At 40.5% G+C, this 22,546-nt stretch overlaps 1 long non-coding RNA gene across 1 annotated transcript; it reads right to left on the bottom strand.

Annotated features, from left to right (window-relative positions):
• Positions 1 to 494: 494 nt before the first annotated feature.
• LOC143270509 (uncharacterized) lies at positions 495 to 21,660 on the bottom strand. The gene is made up of 3 exons (XR_013047690.1): positions 21,266 to 21,660; positions 16,882 to 17,011; positions 495 to 822 (listed from the first exon to the last, which is right to left on the bottom strand). It is a non-coding gene; the product is annotated as an uncharacterized LOC143270509 (long non-coding RNA).
• Between the last annotated feature and the right edge of the window lie 886 nt (positions 21,661 to 22,546).

The following is a 22,546-nucleotide window of genomic DNA, read 5'->3' as shown; positions in this document are numbered from 1 at the left end:
TGTGTGTTTGTGAGGTAGCAGATCAAGTCTTCGAAGTACATGGATCCGTTTTTCAGTCAGGGTCTTCAGAAGTAGTATAAATCTTTCTGGAATTTGGCTATTCTTTGGCTTTGGCCTGCACCTGAGTGATTCTGGCATGGATAATGAGGGCTCCAGCCCAGGGCTGTCAGGGATGGGGACATGGGACCTTGCAGGAATCATGGTATACCAGGCAGGGTTGGCAGATGGAGGCAGAGCTCATCATTTTTTTGGTGATATTTCAGCACCCTCTACAGTCAGCAACTGAGTGAACAGACTCAGCTGAAAGAAAAAGTGAAAATGTTGCTAGAGGACAAGAAAAAGCTGCAGGGGGAGCAGATTTTACTACAAGAGTCACATGCGGAGGCAAAGAGGCTCCATGAAGAGGCCCATGAGAAGATCTATGACCTCTGGACAAGGCAGCTGCAGGTAGGTTGAAGCAGCAGGGCCAACCTGTCCACCAGTCTGACCATACACACACATATACACACACTCATGTAACCATCTACTCACTTACCCAATTGATCCATCCCATCCAATAGTTCACTTCTGTGATCATTCACAAGTCTTTCTGGGAGTTAGCCTCTGATAGCAAGCAAACCCAACTGCTCTGCTGGAAGCTGCAGTCCATTCAGGGAGACGAGTAAGTCACATATCACTCACCTGTATGTCAGTATGGGAGGAGCCGTGCTGTGATGGGAGTCACAGAGATCTGAGTGAGTCAGGTCAAGGGTCTGGGTCTCCTTTGCTTGGCAGGGGTCATGTGTGATCAGAGCAGAAACAGCATGGAAGAAGGAACGCCCCCTGAAAAAGTCAAAGACCGTGTCACATTGACATCTTTTTGGGTGTCATATGGCATTTTACCCTCTTGTTCCCAGATTGCCATGGTGTCCTCTTTAACTGGCCAAGCTCTTGGTTCACAGTGACAGAAACTAAATTAACAGCTTGTCAGTAGTGTTTGCTGTGAGTGGCATTGGCCCATTCTCCAATCCTGGATCTTACATTCTGAAACTCACTGGATGATCAGGGATGTGGCAAGGGCTTATGACAGGCGGTGTTCAGGGTGACAGATTTGAGCCAACTACATCAACATAGTCTGCAGAGACACAGCATGCTTCTCTAGGCAATTTTAGTCCAAAATTATGCAGAACTGTGGGACTCACTTATAACAGCTATTGTGAAGAGTTTAAAACCAACTGGCAATGTCATCCTCATCCAGTGTGATGTCCTCCTCACTGCATCCTGATCACTGATAATTTGAGGGATTTGTGTCTGTGTGTGAGTATGCCTGCCAGAGGGCACATACATCTGTGGGTGTTTGGAAGGTCTGATGATGACATCGAGTGTCCTCTGTTGCTTTCTCCCTTATGCTCTTCAGCCCTAGTCTCTCACTGAACCTGAAAATTTCTGTTCTGGCTAAGCTCGATAGCCACAGTTCTTTGGATCTCCTGTCTCCTCATAGTAGAGCATCCTGTCTTTTTCTGTCTCATCTTGTTGCTAAATGGTTCATTTGGTCAGAAAGAGAACTGACTTGTTGGTTTCTCTTAATTTTTAAACAATTTTATTACTTTGGATTTAATGCTTCTTACAATAAATAACAAAAATCAAACAATGGAGCTACTTTATAAATAAAAAAGTAGACTTCTTTTCTTTCATGACATAGAGATAACTTCCCAGGAAAGGTCTATTTTGTCTACTGGCTTCACAACATGGAACCTGACATTTTGATACTCACTCTTAGGACAGAGTCCAACTCATAGTTGTATAGAGTGCTGCATTTTAGAAAAGTGCTGTGGATGATCTAAGTAGCCTTCCACTGACTGGCCTGGGGCTGTTTTCATATAATGTGCACTGTAATCTGGTCAAAAGTTGTTGGGTAATGACAATGGGTGACTTCCATTCTCTGGTGCTGTCAATGTCTTCTGTGGAGGAGGCTGGGTAAGTTTAGTGAGGAGACTATGATGGTTCAACTTAAATCTATCGGGAGGCTTCATGTCCCACTCTCTTCCCCCAGCACTTGGTTTTGTGTGGTCCAACTCAGTTGTGCAGAGGTAGTTACTCATCTGTATGATCAGTGAGTCTGGTGATAAGAATTTCCCTGGGAAGGGAAATAAGTTCAGGCCAGGGCAGAAGAGCTTGGCTGGGTCTAAGAGGCTTGTAGACAGCAGAGAGGACCCACTACCTCCCGCTGGAGTAGAAAAGGTGCTGCAACATTCTAGTATTGTACCTTGCCTTTCTAGATTCAAGAAAGATGTGTGTGTGTGTGTGTGTGTGTGTGTGTGTGTGTGTGTGTGTGTGTGTGTGTTCTTGTTGTTGCTGTTGTTGTTGTTATGTGTATCTTTGGGGAATAAGAATATGTGTTTGAGCCTCTATGTGTATGTTCACTCTCTCACGGAACAATGGAACATCTTTAAGAATGATGGAGATGGATTTCAATGAGAAAGTACTATGCCTAATCTGGTTAGTACCACTTCGCCTCCGTCAAAGTACAGATGGAGTTGCCCATCCTTCTGCATGTCCATACAGCTAACTAAAACCAAAGACCACATAACTGATGAAAGCTAAAAGTTTTCATGTTATTTGTATAGGCAGAAGTATTTATCTGCAAAGAAATCCTCTGGAGAAAAACAAAGTAATGGGGTCCATGACGGTGAGAAAGAGGCTATTTAGAGGCAGGAAAACCTGCCATCGGATTGTATCCTTCTCTGTTCTGGGTGAAAGGAGGCTGACCACTGATGACTTCCCTGCATCCTGTTTTGTTCTTCTCCACATCGCCTGCTGCCATTTTCCTTTCACCTCTGCCTAACCTTGGTTCAGCTAACCTGTTCCTTGGAGCATGGCCTGGACTTTATTCTCAGAGAAATTCTGAACTGCAGATGGGCTTGTGGCTGCATCCCAGCCCAGCAAAAGTCTGACAGCTATGCTGAAGTGTGAGATGAGGTTGTCTTGGCGCACCACTAAGGCTCATCATACACTCAAGTACCCACTCCATGTTGTGTCTGCAGCACTCAGAAAATGCTTTTATTCCAAACATCTTCATCCTGAGTTAAAATCAGCCTGATGGAGAGTTGGGAGAAATGAGAACTCTCAGACATTGCTAGTAGTGTAAAATGGTGCAGCCCTGTGAGAAGCTATGTACAATTATTCAGAAAGTGGAACTGCAGACTTTGGGTGGAGCATTGATTCCAGAATGGAAAGTGGTGTTCACAGAGAATAGGGGACAACAGGGATACAGCAGGACTCATCAGAACAGTCCAACTAGAAACTATTCAAATACCCATCACTGATGAGTACAAACATACAATGTGGTCCATGAGATACTGTTAAGTATGGAATAATATATACAGTCATTTGGCCATGAGTTAGTCAACCTTTTGTTACTCAAAGAAATCCCTGACACAATCAACTTACTTGGAGGAAAGGTTAATATAGATGCCAGATTGTAGAGATTTTCTAGTTTTCTGAGCTCATTCCTTTGGGCCTAATGGAGGCAACCTGTGGTACAGAGAGCTTTTTTAAGAGGAGGCTGCCCTCCAGCAGGAACTGGAGCTGACCACAGCCCAGGAAGAGAGCCTCCTGCAGAAGGAGCTGCTGGTGCAGAAACACTATGTTCCAGGCAAGTAAGCCACCATTGGTTCCCATCCCCAGCAGCCAGGCTGTTCATGGGGTGTGTTTTCTTCCTTAACTTTTGTTTACTATGGATTAATAGGCCCTGATTATTCTTGGCAGTGGCAAGCAAAACTGTTTCTGAATCATATTTTCTTTGCTGATTTTCTCTGATAGCACCTCTTCAGAAAACTGAGAAGGCTGGAAGATGCGAGAGACACCTTGAAAGCATGACATTCTACACTCCAGGTTCACGGCCTCCTCAGAAATTGCCACCTCTTTTCAGCTGTGAACTCACTTGTGAGGCAAATATCAACCTACCATCAGGCCATCTAGCCACAATCTGATCCACATCCATTGGCTCACTATTCCCAGACAAAAGATTGTATCAGAAATTGTCTAAGATTCAGAGGACACAACACACATTACTAAGAACCCTGACACGTGGCCCCAGTGAGGAGCAAAACAACATGGAGAGGACTTGTGGGTGAGGAAGAGTTCTTCTGTCGACTTACCATCAAGGGCTTTGACAAGCTGACTCCATATGTGATAGAAGTCTGACAAGGAAGACTGTGTTAACATCATACTGCCATCCAGACAGACCACACCCAAACCATAAGATTCTCTCCAGTGCAGTGCTGAAGCTGACGCCATGTCATGGGCAAGTGTTACTGAAGATTATTCATTGCAGAGAATAAGACAGTTCCTCACCTCATTTGCTCTTCCATAATGAAATTCCAAAGGATCCTGAAATTTGCTTAATTTTTTTGTTTATATGTTGGGATATTTATGCTTTAGATTTTGGTTTTCTTCATTTTGGTTTAAGGTTTTGTTAATTGTTATTTCTTTTATTCTTGTCACTGTTTTAATAGTTTGCTAAGGCTATACATTGTATATAAGGACTGCTGTTTTGAATGCCCCCATTGAGTAAAATTAATGTATTTTTATGAATAAAATCCATTTTCAAATTTCACTCTGAGACTCTTCTTTAGTCAGATGAGTTTTCACACTGCTGTAATCCCAGAACTCACAGGCTTGGATGTATCTCACTAAGTTTCAGGAAGCTTTGGCTGCATAAGGATTTCCCAGCAATAGGTCTCAGTGCTACACAGGAGGATGATACCTTGGATGTGGATGGAATAGCCTACTCCATGGATACCCACTACATAATAGAAAAAACTACACATATTGTATCCTTGATGTCATATATTTAGCTGCCAGGAAAATGTGGTATGCTGTATACACATGTTCATGAAATCATCATGTAGACCAAATTAAATGAAAACACAAGAATATTGCTCTAGGCCTCTCAGGAAATAAGAATATTCATTAAAATTGTATAAAAGATATCAGAAAATGAAAAGCAATCTGCTTCTAGTTTTCCTGAAATATAACATGAATGATAACCGAGAAGAAGAGATAATTTCCTGAAAGACATGTTGGGATATTTTGTGGTGCTTTTCTTTGTACTTATGGGTGTTTGGCCACCATGTACATGCAATTCCCACAGAGTCCAGGTGAGGGCAGATTCCACCTGGAATTTAGGTTAAAGAGGTTTGTTAGCTGTCCTGTGGGTCTTCTGAGACAGCAATGAGTGCTCTTCATGGATGAGCCATCTCTCCAGTCCCTGCAACTGACCTTGTCCTCCCAGTCATGTGTGCTGTCTTAGGTGGATTGGATAACTCCCAACCAAAAGATTCTTGAAACCTGTTGGGACAGGCATGCTAATTGTCTTAGGCTGCCACATGTCCATGCAGGGCTCTCATAGGTTCAAGACCCTGCCCCAGTATCACTCACTGTCAGACTGGCACAGATTTGCTAGATCTCTTCTAGGTTGACAACACGTATTAAGACTGATGAAATGCAGAATTGAGAAGACTGTCCTTGGGTGCAGGTGGGGTGAGGAATCCCTCTTGAAGGTCCAGATAAGCAATGTTGGGAGGAACCTCATGACTATGTGGAGTGGATGGAGCCTGCATCAGGGGCCACATGTCTCTGGTGCAGAGTGATTCTGTGCAAGACTAAAAACAGGAGAGAGGTGGTTGATGCTGCTCTTTTACCACAGCAGATCTCAGATTATATTGAGAAAATTCTTCCAGATGACTGATTGACTCTTGTGAAGCTCCTCTGGAATAGATCAGACTCCTGAGACTGAGAGTGAGTCAGAGAATTCATGTGTAAAGGATGTTATCCTATGAGTCTCCATACTGGAGCTGTCATATCAAGGGTAAAAAGAACCTCGTGTCCTCTGTCTTCATGTGGTGGGGTTATGCCAGATCTTGGCCCACAGAAGCTAAGACATCTGGTTTTTCATCCCTCACATAAGCTAGAATCTCTCCATCTCATGTAATTACTTGTTTAATTAGATTACTGTATGTTTCATTTGAGAAAATTTCAGAGTTGTGTTATTTTACTTTCTTGACCAGAAGTTATAGGAACCTAGTAGGCCAGCAATAAAGCATCATCTAAAAAGCAGGTTAAGAGAATGTGACCATGTGGAATTTAGAACGGAGATAAGGCTGTTGTTAGGCCTAAACTACTCTAAAAGTTCTATACCTGTCTGGTTCATTGGTCAGGGTTTTATGGGGTAACAGAATGAATTTCTATATACACAAAAGGCTATGTTTTAGAATGACTTAGAGGCTGTGGTCCAGCTAATTGAACATTGGCTGGCTATAATGGCAAAGTCCTCGAATCCAGTAGTTGCTCAGTCCAATATGCTTGATGTCTCAGCCCATCAGCAGTATAGTATGCAATCCCAAAGCAGTTGGCTTCAATGCCAGTGAAGGAATGGACTTGCTAGCAAGGTAAGAGCAAGCAGCTAAAGAGCAAAAGCCCCCTTCTTCCATTTCTTTATATGGCCTTCCAGCACAAGGCCTGGCTGAGATTACAGGCGGGATTTGGGGGCTCAAAACATCTGAGTTATAGTTGTTTCTTTCCTCATCAATATCCAGATTAAAAGAATGTCTCTGTAATGCAATGATCAGGACTACATGTAGATCTTCTCTCTTCAAATTAAGCAAAACTACCTCACAGACATGCCCCTCCGTTTGGGGGTTTTAGTTAATTCCATATGTAATAAATTTGACAAACAAAAATAGCTATCACATCTGAACCCTTGTCAACTTGACACACAATTATATCTTTTTTATGTCATGATTAATTTACAAATGTAAAACAATAACCATGTATTAATATTGCCTAAATATGATATAATTATTGCAAGTACAACACAAAGACATTATGTATTATACCAGCTCAAAATTGTGTCTAACATGATTTAATTATCCCTTGTAGTTGGAGTTTTCCTGTGTCCACCCAGCTCCTGCAGCTGCTCAGATCCAAGTAAACGTACAGATACTTATAAACTGTATGGCCATGGCAGACTTCTTGCTATCTAGTTCTTATATCTTAAATTATTCCATTTCTATTAATCTATAAGTTGCCATGTGGCTTGTGGCTCACTGGTACTTTACATCTTACTTCTCATGGTGGCAGCGGCATCTCCTGACTCAGCTTTCCACTCCCAGCATCCTCCTCTCTGCTTATCCTGCCTATACTATACTTCCTGTCTGGGTAATGTCCAATCAGTGTTTATTTATCAATCACTCAGAGCAACACATTCACAGCATACAGAAAGGCATCCCCAGCAATCCCTGTACAACTGCAAACACATTATAAAGTTAGAATAAGTGGCAATGTCCCTGGAGGGACATTCTTTTAGTATCTCAAATTTAAATATGCTAACCATCAATATTATTTCTCTTTTGGAATAAATTTGGTTTTATTTATTTCTTTATTTTTGTTTTTACACCCTAACCAAAATTTTCCCTCCATCCTCTCTTCTCAGTCCCTCCCCCCCACCACTCTTCCTGCTCCCCATCCATTCCTCCTTTTTTCTCTTCAGAAATGGGCAGGCCTCCTGTGCATTTCTGCCTTCCATGTTATATCAGGATCCCCTGCTTTGTCACCAATTCCAGAGGAATAAGGTACCACCTCTTCCTTTTCCAACCAGGGCCACACAGAGCCGGAGGCAAAAGGACCATCAGAAATATCCAGGTGGTAAGGAATAATGTAATACAACAATCTATCATTGTTCAATACTCAGCAACTGATCATCTGTGTTTCCCAAGTGCTAACCTAATAAGGGAAACAGGTGCCTTAAATGAACTACCTCCAGCAAGGCTTGCCTAAGGAAAACAGGTGCCTTAAATAAACTACCTCTAATGAGGCTTGTCTCAGATAGAAATTAAGCAGACTACTAAGACCAGATCTACCTCAGGTAAATGTCACATGCCTCTATCTGGGCAGGCCAAATCTACCTCAGACAAATGCCAACTCCAAAATGAAATAATAATGATTCTTTCTCTCTAAGCTCTCTCTATGTCAACAGTATCTTGTTAAACGGGAGGTCCCCAGCAGCAGCACAGATGGACAGCCGCAGAACCAGGAGACGGCAGAACGTCATTCCAGGACCTCCACCATCATTCCCGGACTTCACAAGATACCCCTCACCACCCCCCAAGAGCCAACCAACGCCCACTATTCAGCTGGAAGCAGTCTTTGAGAGAAACGTCGCCCCCGTACCCAGTCAACCACATTTTTTTCTTTTTTTTAAAAAATAAGAGTCGGGAATGAAGGGTTTACAACACGACCCCCACGCCCCCACGGTCCCACTTACCAGGCGGACACTTCCGCCTAGCCATTTCCGGGTCAAAGCGTCTCTCATAACCAGGATACCTGGCGGACCCGGACATCTCCGCCTAGCAAGTTCCGGCCAAGGCATCTCGCGTGACCAGAATCCGTGACGTTACATGGCTACGTAAGCGCGCAATGTGACCATGTGATCTACACACACGCATGGAGTAGTGACGTGACCTGGCCAAGCCCCCAGCCGGTTTTTAAAGCGGAGCGCCATATTCCCAGTTCTCTCTTCTCTCCTCTCCCTCTTCCCCATGCACCTGTCTCTCCCACAGGCCTGCGCACTCTCTATCCCTGTATTTCTAATAAACTCTTATAAGCGGAAAAAAAAGAAAAAAAAAAAGAGGCCTTCACCAAAACCTGAAGCTGCATAAGCTCTGGCTCAGAGGAAAAACAGAGGTATCCCTGGGCTAGTCCATTAAATGGAAGAGCCAAGGGCAAAGGAGAAGAAGGAAAAGTAAAAAAACGAAATGAAACAAAAAGAAAAGAAAAGAACACCCATGCCTAACCTTGACCCTGAAGAAGGCTGGCCCACCAAGAGGTAGATGAGTCCTACCCTATCCCTCAGAAGAAAAAGACCTGGCTCAAAGAAAGAAAAGGAGAGTATCCAAGCCCCAACTTTACCTGGAATGAAGCCAGGGCACTCACCAAGATGAGAATTTGGCCTCAGCATACCTCTGACCCTGAAGAAGACTGGGCCAAACTAAGAAAGGACATGGGCCCAGACCAATCCCTCAAATGAAAGAGGCCGGGGGGGGGGGGGGGGGGGGCAAAGCAGGAAAAGGAGAATGCAAGAGTGCTAACACTTACCCTGACAAAAGCATGAACCAAAACAGGGAGAGAGGATCACCTGGGACATTCTCCAAGGACCAAATGAAGAAGCAGGTCTGGGGCAAATATTGACTGGGAAAAATTAGGAGCTCATACAAAACTCATAGAACAAGCCAGGCAAAATCAAAAGTGGAAATATTACAGGCCAACAATAGACCTTCATGAAGGTCAACCACAAACTCTAAAATCGATGGAGCTCATGCCAACCCAATGAGAGATACGTGGTCAGACTTAATGTTGACCCTAGGAAGCACAGTTTGAAGAGACAATTTAAATGGAACCTGCTCCAACCACCATGGAGAACTCTTCCTAGGCCAAACCCTGATATCAAGTAGCCAAGGACCAAGCCCTGTGTGAAAGGAGTCCAGGCAATCCAAGAGAAGAAACATCCTGACCATAAACTGCTATCAGTGGAGACCTGCAGCCTACTGAGGAAGAATTAAACTCAGAATCCCTGAACTTTAAGGATGTGTGGGCAGAATATTCTCTTATTCATCCAACACCCTAAACAAAAGGGAACCAGAAACACCTCAATTGTTGTCAATTGAGCTGATGGCACCCTTACAGATGAAAGCAAATGGACATCATTAACATATTTGGTAGTTAGAGGCAACCTTGAGGCACACTGATCCCAGACCTCAATTTCACGCGATTTGTTTTACAGCCAATCAAGGCCTCAAAAGAGACACACAGAAGAATGTTTATTGAAGATCTTAGAGTCACAGACTTCATGTACAGATATAAGTTGACATCCTGAGTACCAACTGTGTGGATCACATACATTCCATTTACACTTATCATCCTCAGTACATGCAAACCAGGATGTGCTACTCATCATGATCCAAGCTCTCATCTGAGTAACCAATGATGGGACATAGCATAATACAAATGGTGTTATACTGCATGATGTATTGGTCTGATAAAACTCCAAATCTTGACTTCAGCTGATATTTTTAGGAACAAACAAGTCTGAAAAGTAACATAGGAATAACCCTTCCTACCAAGAAGCCCAGATTAACCCAAAATCTGCTTCACTAATTCTTTTCTACTTCTTTTAACTAAAGTTGAGGGCTATTCTAGGGACCAGAAGTCCTAGCATTGTCCAGATTCAAAGGGCTTCAGATGCTGAAAGAAAAAATCCAGAGTTCCTCACCCATAACTAGTTCTCTGACCAATATGGGAAAAAAGAACAAACGTTCTGAGTCCATTCTGCCTTCAGTGGACACAATAACCACTGTATTGTATAGCCTGAAAAACTGTATATATTCTATTTTATACCAATTTATCTATCTACCTATCTACCTGTCTGTCTATCTATCTATCTATCTATCTATCTATCTATCTATCTATCTATCTATCTTTCTATCAGCTATCTCCATCCTTCAATTCATCTATCCGTCTATCTACCTCCATCCATCCTAACATCCATCCATCCATGTATCCATGCATCCATCTTCTTCTCCTACTACTCTTCCACTTCTATTTCTCCTTCTTCTTGCTCTTCCCTTATTTATCCAGGATATTATACTCATTTTTGCCTCCCTAAGTTTTTACAGGGCCTTATAAAATGCTAGTTACATTATAACAAATGAAAACTTCTCTCTGTGGGTTTTATTCTCCATATTTTCCCACCTGAAATCTTTGTAATCCATATCCTCCCCAGCACTTGCTGAAATGTGACATTCCTTAGCTCTCTGACACTGCGACACTAAAAATCTTGTGTAAAAATATTAAAAAATGTGACTGTGCTTAAAACCAGCTAAAAACCTGCATCAAAAACTTGATACTTTAATAACTTGCAAACACACCATCTTAGTTTTTTTTTATGACAAATGTAATTTAGATATAATGAATTCAATGAGTTGATATATTCAGTGTTTATTAGTTCTTCATTAGCCATGAAGTTCACAAAAATGTTTTCTCACTAAATAAATTTTTGTCTACAGGTAAAATCCATGGAGTTTTCTAAATGGAAATGGAAAGATGTACACAAAGCCAGGAAATAGAGTTAATCATAAGTCAGACGTTTTATGGAAGATAAAAAAATCAAGATCATATATGAAACTGTTGTATTCATTAAAATTCCTTAGGCCAAAATTCAGTACACTTGTATACAATTAGGATGTAATTTTCTGTTTGGAATAAAGGCGATAGAAGATGTCACATAGTTCAACCTTTTATACAGAGAAAAGGAAAATCCATGCTAGAACTTGCATTTGAGAGTCTTAAAATGGCCTACAAAAGAGACTGTCTTACTCAGGGAGTAATCTGTCACTCAACTGCTTGAATTACCAAAGACTTTCAAAAGATCAATGAAACCCCCTGCCAAAGCTTGGCTAATGAGATTGTAGGCTATGAGAACAGATGAGATCAATCTGAGTGGTGTAGAGTAGGCTATGTAATCTAGTGAAATCTGAGAGAGATTATTCCTGATGGACTGGCTCACAGGAAGCATTGGGGATGCTTGGTTATCACAGGCAAAGGTCTCACACAGACTGGAAGATGATGAAGGAAGAATGGGGTTTTCCTGATAAAATATATATGAAAGAAACAGTGCTTTATGGCCAATTCACTGAGCATGATGGAGCACTGGGCTGTGCTTACAGAAGAGGTCAAACATAAAATGGTTGATTCACCAGGGACTTCAGGACTGGTGTTTGCCGTCAGTGCCTTTGCAGAGCTCCATGGGAGAATGTGAACTTGTAGAAAAACTAACATTTTAAGGAAAGGCTAAAGTGTTGTGTAACAGTTTTCCTTTTTATGACATGAAATAGTTTTCTATTATTTATGAGATTACATTCTCCTCTCTTTCATCCTTCAAACCCTCCCAATACTCTTCCTTGCTCTATTTCTAATTAATGACCTCTATTTTCATTCATTGTTGCTACATGCTTATACATATATATGTGTATGAATGTATATATATATATGTATATAAATACATATACATATATATATTTCCTAAATGTAAACCAATCATTCCGTATAGCTAGCATATATGTTTTCAGAAATGACCCTTTGATATTGAGTGTCCAACTGGTGTACTCTTCTCTGGACTATTTCATTAAGTCTCAGAAAGTTCTATGAAAAAAGAGAAGAGGTTAATAATATCCAGCAATTAAATCATGGCTGGGAAAGTTGAAACTTACAGGAATTACAAGGCCCTTCCATGTCCAAGGTTAAATGGGTGATAACTAAGGAGAACTGAAGAAAGGAGACCCTCTGTCCCATTTAGCTGCAAACAAGTCATGCAGCCACATTCAGAGTTCTAGTCCTAATGAGTCACCCATTCTAATGTGAGCTTTGTGATGCCACACATTAGAGTTATTCATATTCTTATAAGTAATTCCATACCTATACACTTGTATTAACCTCAATAAACTCATTAATTTGAGGGAATAGGGATCACAGTCTTCCCTGGGAGGCAGACAGATAAAGAAAGGGGAACTGATAAGTAATACAAATGGCCAACTTCGATAAGAGCTTCCATCCTGCCCCAGAGTTCCCATTTGGAAAAGAGAGCTATCATCTGGACAAGAGAAAGAGACTTCCTGAATCTGTCAGCTCTGTCTGAACCAAGTGCGCTGATAAGACCAAGAACGAACCACAAGGAGATGGGCAGGTGTCAAGGCAGGAGTACATACAACAAAATGAAGAGCAATATAGCATCACCAGAACCTAGCATACCTCCAACATCTAGACCTGAACATCAAAAATTGGAAGAAGCAGGAGAAAACAGCCTTATGAATAACATCATGAAGATTGTAGAGGCTTATGTAGAGGAAAAGACAAAAAAAATTGGAAGAACACTATAAACAACTAGTGGAAAGGGCAAACAAATTAGAAGAAAACAATAAAGTCCTGGAAGAAAACAATAAAGTACTGAAAGAAAATCATGAAAAAGCAATGAAACAAATAAAGGAAACAGTCCAAGACCTGAAAAGGGAAATGGAAAAAATGAAGAAGACACAAACAGAGGGAATGCTGGAAATAGAAAATCTGAGTAAACGATGCAAATATAACCAACAGAATGTAAGAGATGGGAGAGAGGATCTCTGGCATTGAAGATACAGTAGAAGAAATAGCTTCATCAGGCAAAGAAAACACTAAAGCCAACAAAGTCATGACCCAAAAATGTCCAAGAAATTTGGGACACCATGAAAAGACCAAACCTATGAATAATAGGGATAGAAGGAGATGAATACCAACTCAAACTCACAGAAAATATATTCAACAAAATCATAGAAGAAAAATTTCCCAACTTAAAGAAGGAAATGCCTATAAAGATACAAGAAGCCTATAGAACACCAAACAGACTAGACCCCCCCAAAAAGTCCCCTCGCCACATAATAAATTAAACAACTAAACATACAGAATAAAAAAAGAATATTAAGAGCAGCAAAGGAAAAAGGCCATGTGACCTATAAAGGTAAACCTATCAGAATAACACCCAATTTCTCAATTTAGATTTTGAAAGCCAGAAGGACCTAGACAGATGTAATGCAGACACTAAGAGACCATGGATGTCAGCCCAGACTAATATACCCAGCAAAACTTTCAGTCATCATAGACGGAATGAACAAGACATTCTAAGGCAAAGCCAGATTTAAACAATACTCATCCACAAACCCAGCCCTACAGAAAGCGCTAGAAGGAAAATTCCAACCTAAGGAAGTCAGATACACCCTTGAAAACACAGGTAATAGATAAAGCCACAGCAGTAAACCCCAAAGAAGAGAAGTACACACACACTACCACCAAAAAATAACATGAATTAACAATCACTGGTCATTAATATCCCTTAATATCAATGGACTTAATTCACCTATAAAAAGACACAGGCTTACAGAATGGATACAAAAGCAGGACACATTTTTCTGCTGCATACAATAAAAAAAAATCTCAAATTCAAAGACAGACACTACCTAAGAATAAAAGGCTGGAAAAAGACTTTCCAATCAAACGGTCTTAAAAAACAAGCAGGTGTAGCCATCCTGATATCCAGCAAAATAGACTTCAAACTAAAATCAATCAAAAGAGATCAAGAAGGGCATTACATACTCATCACAGGAAAAATCCACCAAGATGAAGTTTCAATTTTGAACATTTATGCCCCAAACACAAGGGCACCCACATATGTAAAAGAAACATTACTAAAGCTTAAACCACATATAAAACCCCACACATTAATAGTGGGAGATCTCAACACCCCACTTTCACCACTGGACAGATCTCCCAAATCGAAACTTAACAGAGAAATAAAGGACTTAACTGATGTCATGACCTAAATGGACCTAATAGATATCTACAGAACATTCCATCCTAACAGGAAAGAATATACCTTCTTCTCAGCACCGCATGGAACTTTCTCTAAAATGGACCACATACTTGGACACAAAGCAAATCTCAACAGATACAAAACAATTGGAATAACCTCCTGTGTTCTATCAGACCATCATGGTTTAAAGTTAGATTTCAACAACAACAAAAACTACAGAAAACCTACAATCTCATGGAAACTGAATAATGCTCACCTGAATCACCAATGGGTTAAGGGAGAAATAAAGAAAGTAATTAAAGACTTCCTAGAGATCAATGAAAATGAAGACACCACATACCCAAACTTATGGGACACTATGAAAGCAGTGCTAAGAGGGAAAGTCATAGCAGTAAATGCCCACATAAAGAAGTGGAGAAATCTCATACTAGTGACTTAACAGCACACCTGAAAGCTCTAGAACAAGAAGAAGCAAAGTTTCCCAGGAAGAATAGACGTCAGGAAATTATCAAAGTGAGAGGTGAAATCAATAAAATAGAAACTAAGAGAACAATACAAAAAATTAATGAAACAAAGAGTTGGTTCTTTGAGAAAATCAACAAGATAGACAAGCCCCTATCCAAACTAACCAAAAGACAGAGGGAGAGAATCCAAATCAACAAAATCAGAAATGAAAAAAGGGATATAACAACAGACATTGAGGAAATCCAGAGAATTATCAGGTCATATTTCAAAAACATGTACTCCACAAAACTGGAAAACCTAAAAGAAATGGACAATTTTCTGGATACGTACCACATACCTAAGTTAAATCATGACCAGATAAACTATTTAAATATTCCAATAACTCCTAAGGAAATAGAAACAGTCATTAAAAGTCTCCCAACCAAAAAAAAGCACAGGACCAGATGGTTTCAGCACAGAATTCTACCAGATCTTCAAAGAAGAGTTAATACCAATATTCTCTAAATTGTTCCACACAATAGAAACAGAAGGAACATTACCAAACTCCTTCTATGAGGCTAGGCTCCGAGTGGAGCTCCGGGAGTCTAATTAGCGAGAAAGAGGAGGGTTTATATGAGCAAGAATAGTTGAAACCAAGGTTGGATCAAGCACAGGGGCAAATAGCCAAACGAATGGAAACACATGAACTATGAACTAAAGGCTGAGGGGCCCCCAACTGGATCAGGCCCTCTGAATAGGCGAGACAGTTGATTGGCTTGATCTGTTTGGGAGGTATCTAAGCAGTGGGACTGGTTCCTGTGCTCATTGCATGAGTTGGCTGTTTGAAACCTGGGGCTTATGCAGGGACACTTGCCTCAGTCTGGGAGGAGGGGAATGGACTTGCCTGGACTGAGTCTACCAGGTCGATCTCAGTCCTCGGGGAGGGGGCTTTGCCCTGGAGGAGGTGGGAATGGGGGGTGGGCTGGGGGGAAAAGAGGGGGTCAGAAGGGGGGAGAACAAGGGCACCCATGGCTGATATGTAGAAGTGAACGGTATTGTAAAATAAAAAAGAAAGAAAGAAAGAAAGAAAGAAAGAAAGAAAGAAAGAAAGAAAGAAAGAAAGAAAGAGAAGGAAGGAAGGAAGGAAGGAAGGAAGGAAGGAAGGAAGGAAGGAAAGAAGGAATGAAGGAAGGAAGGAAGGAAGGAAAGAAGAAAGAAAAAAAGAAGAAAAAAAAACAAATGGCCAACTTCTAGCTTCCTTCTTATTTTCTGTACTGAGACAGAGGCTTAGTAGGCTTTGTCTTCCACCAGCAGGCTGCCTCTTCCAGCTGTCTGGTTTGGGACAGATAGGTGTGTTCACAGTCAGTACTGAACATGGTCACCTGAAGCTGCAGGTGATCAAAGTTCTTGTGAGTGAGCAATGGCTATGTTATGTCCAAAGGACAGCATGTCACAGCAGTTCCCTCCTGCTCAGTCAGGACATTCAGGACCCACTTCCAGGATGTTTCCTATCCTAGGGGAAGTGCTTGATCTACAGGTCCCATTTAGGAATGAGCATGCATGATCATTTCAACATTTTGAAGTTATGAGGCTGTGCATTTGCTGCTGCATACCACAGAAAGAGAACCCTGGCCAAGACTGAGAGCTGAAGAGATCTATGTGTAAAACAAAAATATTTATAAAGCAGTTGCTTCTACACTAAGTAACAATAGTATCATCATCTAAAGGGCTATGACCTGTCAAGCCAGTGTCTTTTGACCAGGTACACAGTACCAGGTACTAAATCCTTCCTATAGTGTAGGCCTCACCAGATCAGAAGGAAGTTAATTACACAATAACTCTGATGCCAATATTACACCAGTGATTTTCTCATATTCTGTATGCTACCACTTAAATTATATTTTCTTATGCTGAAATAAAAAGTCTTAATTTCATGAGATCCTATTTGTTGATATTTGGTCTCATTTACTATTGGACAAGAGTCCTATTCAGGAAATCCTTACCTGTGCTTAGGAGTGGGAGTATTTTCTCTACTGTGTCCTTTGGCATTTTCAGGGTATCTGGTCTATGGCACATTTGGTGCAGAGCTTGTGTTTGGTAGAAGATAGAGAGCAGAGTTTCATTTTCTGCATGCTGAAAACAAGTTTTCACAATCAGCATATCTGAGACAGTATCTCACATGCCAACAAATATATGAACTACAAATATGGGTGCAAAGTGAAACTAGGTACTCACAAGTACATTCTCCTTACCAAATGGACCACTTTGAGTTCACCAGCCGTGCAGTAATATGAGGTCCAGGTCTGACCACTCAGAACAATGCATGGTAACCATTTCAATAGAATAAATTGTCAGCAGGACTTACAGCCTGACTCAAATACTATAGACTCTGTGGTCATTTTCTTGGGGCCCAGACCCATTTGTCACATTGGTAAAATAATATTCAGATTGCCCCATAATTCCAGCTTTAAGTGTCTTTTAAATGATTACATTTTTCACCAAATCTAATTTTTTAAATGCTGCAAAGGAGGTGGAAAAAGAACATATACGTTATGTTCATTGTAAACTAAAACATTCCAGGTACAATGGATGCTTTAACGATGGTTATGAATGAAAATTTAACATAGTCATGCCTGCTGTACCACTCCTGGGTGTGCATACTTATCGAAATGAATGACGATGAATCACTACATATGTAAGGTGAGTTTGTGTGTAATATTTTATCACGGCACTACCTGCAATAGATGATTCAGGGAATGAGCTCAGACGACCACCATTATATGAATGACTAAAGACCACACAATATGCATAAATATAGCAAGATAATTCAAAATAAAATTATAGAAAAAAAGTTGCATAATTCTCAAGAAAATTGTTCCAACTATGTATCATCAAGTTTAGAAACAGACAACTCTCCAAAAACAATTAACACATATCTTCTCTCATAAATGGCATCTAGAAAAATAAGAAAAGGGTTTAAAAATTTTGAAGTGTGAGGGGAAATATTTTAAATGAAGGGAGTATAACTGGGAAACAATGTGGTGTACAGAAACAAATGACTTATTGTATATAATTAAAATGTACAGAATAATAAGATTAACTTTAGAAGTAACAAAACAGAAAAAGAATTACTTATTTGCACAAGGGCTCATATATTTTTGCCCCAGCCAGCAGGGCTTCAACGGGTTCTCGACCACCCTAAGGAGAGAATGATAGGGACAGGAGACACAAAGGAAATACACCAAGTCAGGATTCTGATCAAGGTGCCACTTGATTTTTCTCCAGGAGGGTTTATATAGTTCCTGCAGGGTAGGGGGAGCAAGAAGCTGTTATCTGCACAAGGTGGTGCAAGATAACAGGATGTTCATGTAGGATGTTTACAGGGTGAAAGGGTCAAGGGCTCTGACTCAATGTCCTGTTGCTAGGCAACCTGACTGTAAGATGATCTAGTTCCCTGTCTTATCGGGGGTCTGTATTTTTCCACTAACTAGAGATTCTGTCCTCGTCCCTGACATATTTTTATGCAACTAAACATAATGACTACATTTTTACTCTCTTCTAAACTTCTATTAATGTTTTTGAATGATGGGGCTAGAGTCAGCCTAACAGAAAAATGCACATTGTATTCTTTTGAAGGACTTGAGTTCAGTTCCCATCACCCATCACAGTGACCCATAATCAATCACCAACATCTCTAGTTCCAAGGAATCTGGAGCCTCTTCTCATCTCTGTGGGAACTGCACTCATGTGTACATACCTACATGTCTAATCACATATGTGCAATTTTCAAATCATTGTTTCATAATTTCTTGGTTTATTTTATGGACCCAGGGAGGCAGAGAGGCATGCAACCATGCAGTACATGACGTCAGTTCATTCTCCTACTCTCAGTTGTAAGAAAAAGGATTGTGACCAAACATAATGTAAGGACTATAAGGTGATTCTGGAACCCAGATCCATAAAAAGATAGTGCCAGGGAAATATAAAACAATTGGATCATGCAAGAAACCTGAGTTGTACAGAGTTGATGCAAATAAATCTGCATAAAATTTAAACTTTATAAGGGATTTCTTAGCATTTCATTAGTTTTAGTCACTAAAAGGCACAGTGTTCCATCACCATATTGTCATCCATAATGTGTATTTAATTAAGAGAGGTTTACAAAAGTCTTGAATTCCACCATAACAAAAGACAGAAATTTTGGCACAAATAATCTGTAAAATATAAACTATTATTTGGCTCAGCTGATATAACACACAATGGATGAGCTCCAGAGGTCTGGCAGCTTTCTGGCATTTTTAGCAAGGAAGGAGCTCTGAGTTTAGTAGCTCTGAGGCCTTCAGTGCCTGAAAAGCAGCTATTAATTTTTTTAAAAAGATGTCTAAATAACAAGCTAGGTAAGGGGATAAATAGAATGATAAACTGAACCCAAAACCAGACACAAAAGACACTTTGGACAAAAACAGTGAACTGAAAACAATCAAGACAGAAGACTCAAACTAACCATGTAACTGCATTAAACATAAAGTTCTAGATGGGACAAATCACCAGAGAAGATAACAACCACACAGGATTTCACTCTATGATGCATAGAAAACAAATGTATGGGCAGAGTGTCAGAGTAATGAGGCAGGAAAAGGCAGAATTCTTTAAAATGCCCTAGTACCCATGCTGCTACCAAAGTAACCTGCTGAACAGTAATTTTTACTAGGGAAAGTATATATTCTGAATAACACAAATACGATAATATACATGTGTGTGGTGAAAAGGGATCAATTTTCCAGGCAGACAGAACACTAAACTTGAAAATTATTTAACTATGAATCCTGCAACCTGGATGAGAAAGTGGATGGAAACTGAAAAATCCACAATTGAAGTTGGAGATGGGAGTCGACAGAACAAAAGGAGGGAAAGTCCAACAGCTTCACTTGCAAATGTTCATTGTGTAATGGGATGTTGGTAAGGTTCAAGGCCCCTGGCTTCAGTACACCATCAATACTAGACCTGCATGATACACAGCAGCTGCCAATGCCACTAATGATGGAGAGATGATGGAGAGGTGATGGAGAGGTGATGGAGAGGTGGGAAAGATGGGGGCTGGGGGAGCAAAGTGCTTTACTGTTTTCTTCTTTTTTATTGTTATTGTTTATTTTTATCTTATTTTTATTCCTTTTTTGTTTTCCTTTGTGGTGGGACTCTACAAGAGGTCGGGGCAGATATGGAGGGTCTGGGAGAGGAGTGGGATTAGAGTGTATGGTATGAAATTCCCAAAGAATCAATAAAAAATACAATGCATATGTAAAAAATCAACATTCACTTTCTACCATTTGTTTATATGAACTAAACAATAAGAAGTTGTCAAATGAATGAGGTTTTAAACTTTAAAAAAAAATGAACATATTGAATAATTCAGTGCAATTTTGACATAGGGACAGAAGTTCCTCTATAACAAGACTTCAAGATGTTGTATTTGGAATAGAAAATTCCATTTAACTCCTGATATATACATATGGCAATAATTTGGTAATAAGAAAAAATTAAATTACAACCAAATTAAGTTCTATTACTGTAAAAAGGGAAAAGAAAGAATGAAAAGCAGAGAAAGTCATTAAGGACAAGGAGAACATGAACACTGCTGTCAATCAATTTCACCTGACAGACATTTACAGAACACCTCCTCAAATGACAGCTTAAGACAGCATTTCCAGAACACACAAGTCACTTTTCAACATACTCCACGTTACAAGCTATTAAACAGGTTTAAATAAACATAGAAGACCTGATATAAAGTGATGTGTGCAATCTGACTACAGGGAAATTAAAAGGCAAGTTAATGACAGAATAGTATCTTGATAATCCCCAATAATAAAAAATTAAATATTTCATTCTTAAAATAATCAATAAATTAAAAGAGAAAGTCATAACGAAAGTAAAAGTATTGAAGTGGAAATAAAATATAACCAAATTTATGGAATAAGCTAAACCATGATTAGAAAAAAACTAAAACATTAAATGACTTTATATGAAAGTGAATACATTTGGATTTTGTTTGCATGTTCTACAATAAAATCTCACTCTGTAGCAGTGTATCCAGTGCTACGTGTGTAACCCACACTGTTCTCAACCTCATGGAATCCTGATTTCCAAGGGCTTGGATTATAGACATGAAATACTTAACACCTGACTTAAGTAGATTTGTAATCTATGACATAAATTTTATATAAATACTAAAACAAAGTGATTAAGAAGCCTCTAGTCAATATTTAAAATTCAATCAATTGAAAATAAACATGACATGAGGTAAGAAAAAGACGTATATCTATACAACACTGATAAATCTCTAGGCACACTAGCAAAGAAAAATGAAAGATTATTAAAGTTACTCACATAAGGAATGAGAAGGGGGATATTGCAGATCCCACAGGTACTAAGATGAAGTAAAGAAATATGGAAAACGTTAAGCCCATAATAATCTGGATGAAAGCCTATAATTTTTTCTCAGAACTGCATCCTGACATCCTGGATCTTCACTGAGGGCATCTCAGCCTCATGAGAACTGGGCTGTGAGGAGTCTCCAGGCTCTGAGAAGACAGACTCACTAGACCTGGTCTAAGAGGAGACTGCTGTCAAGAAGGCAGGTTTGTCTTCACCTCAGTCGCCCCAGAACAGGGGCTGTGAGGAAGTCCAGACTCTGAGGAGATCCTGGCCACCCTGGTCTGGGACTGCCCTCACCAGATGAACTCCAGAGACCTCCTCCACAACAGCTCAGCAGCTCCTCAGCATTTCCTTAACGTCCTCAAGTCTGAGCATGCTCAATGTCCCAGGCAGGAAGACCAGGGTGGAATGGGGGAGGTTTAGAGTCTCTGCCCGGTTGCTCATTGGGCCAGAGGGCTTCAGGGGCGGGCTTAAGCCTCACATGCCATTTATGATTGGATGTGTTGCATGTGGCTCTATTTGGAGGCTGGCATTGTCTGGTGGGATGTGGCTTTGGTGGGAAAGGTCTGCAGTGTTTCAAAGGCACAGATATTGTAGAGCCCCTCAACTGGGGTCTGTACATCTCAGACTCCCACCTCAGCACAGGACAAGTGGGACGCTCATAAGTTACAGAGGGAGGCCTTGTGGCCAGAGCTACACACCTACCATCCCATAGTTCTTGTTCTGTCTCACCTTGCCTCATCTTACTGACCTAGCCTCACATCCTCTTACCTTAGCAGAAAACCTATTTGGTCCTCTGGGAGGCCACCAGATAGCGCTGCTTTATTGCAAAGAGGAGATAATTAAAATGACAACCAGAGCCGGGCAGTGGTGGCACATGCCTTTAATCCCAGCACTTGGGAGGCAGAGGCAGGCGGATCTTTGTGTGTTCGAGGCCTGCCTGGTCTACAGAGTGAGTTCCAGGAAAGGCGCAAAGCTACACAGTGAAACCCTGTCTCGGAAAAAAAAAAAAAAAAAAAAAAAAAGACAACCAGATTTCTCAAAATCACACAGCTGCTGGTATGGGACAGGGACCCTACTCAAGTCAATTCCACAGACAGCTAGATTAGAGTTGACTTCTATTCCTTAGAACTGGCTCTGTATATCCCAGTGAGGAAGCAGTACCTAACAATGTTGATTTTGTATCAGGTCATCAGCTTGGCATTCCTGTGACTCAGCATGAACAGGGAACTT

The sequence above is a fragment of the Peromyscus maniculatus genome, chromosome 23, assembly GCF_049852395.1.
Source record: "Peromyscus maniculatus bairdii isolate BWxNUB_F1_BW_parent chromosome 23, HU_Pman_BW_mat_3.1, whole genome shotgun sequence".
Taxonomy (NCBI): Eukaryota; Metazoa; Chordata; class Mammalia; order Rodentia; family Cricetidae; genus Peromyscus; species Peromyscus maniculatus.
This window is presented reverse-complemented; position numbering and strand designations above follow the sequence as displayed.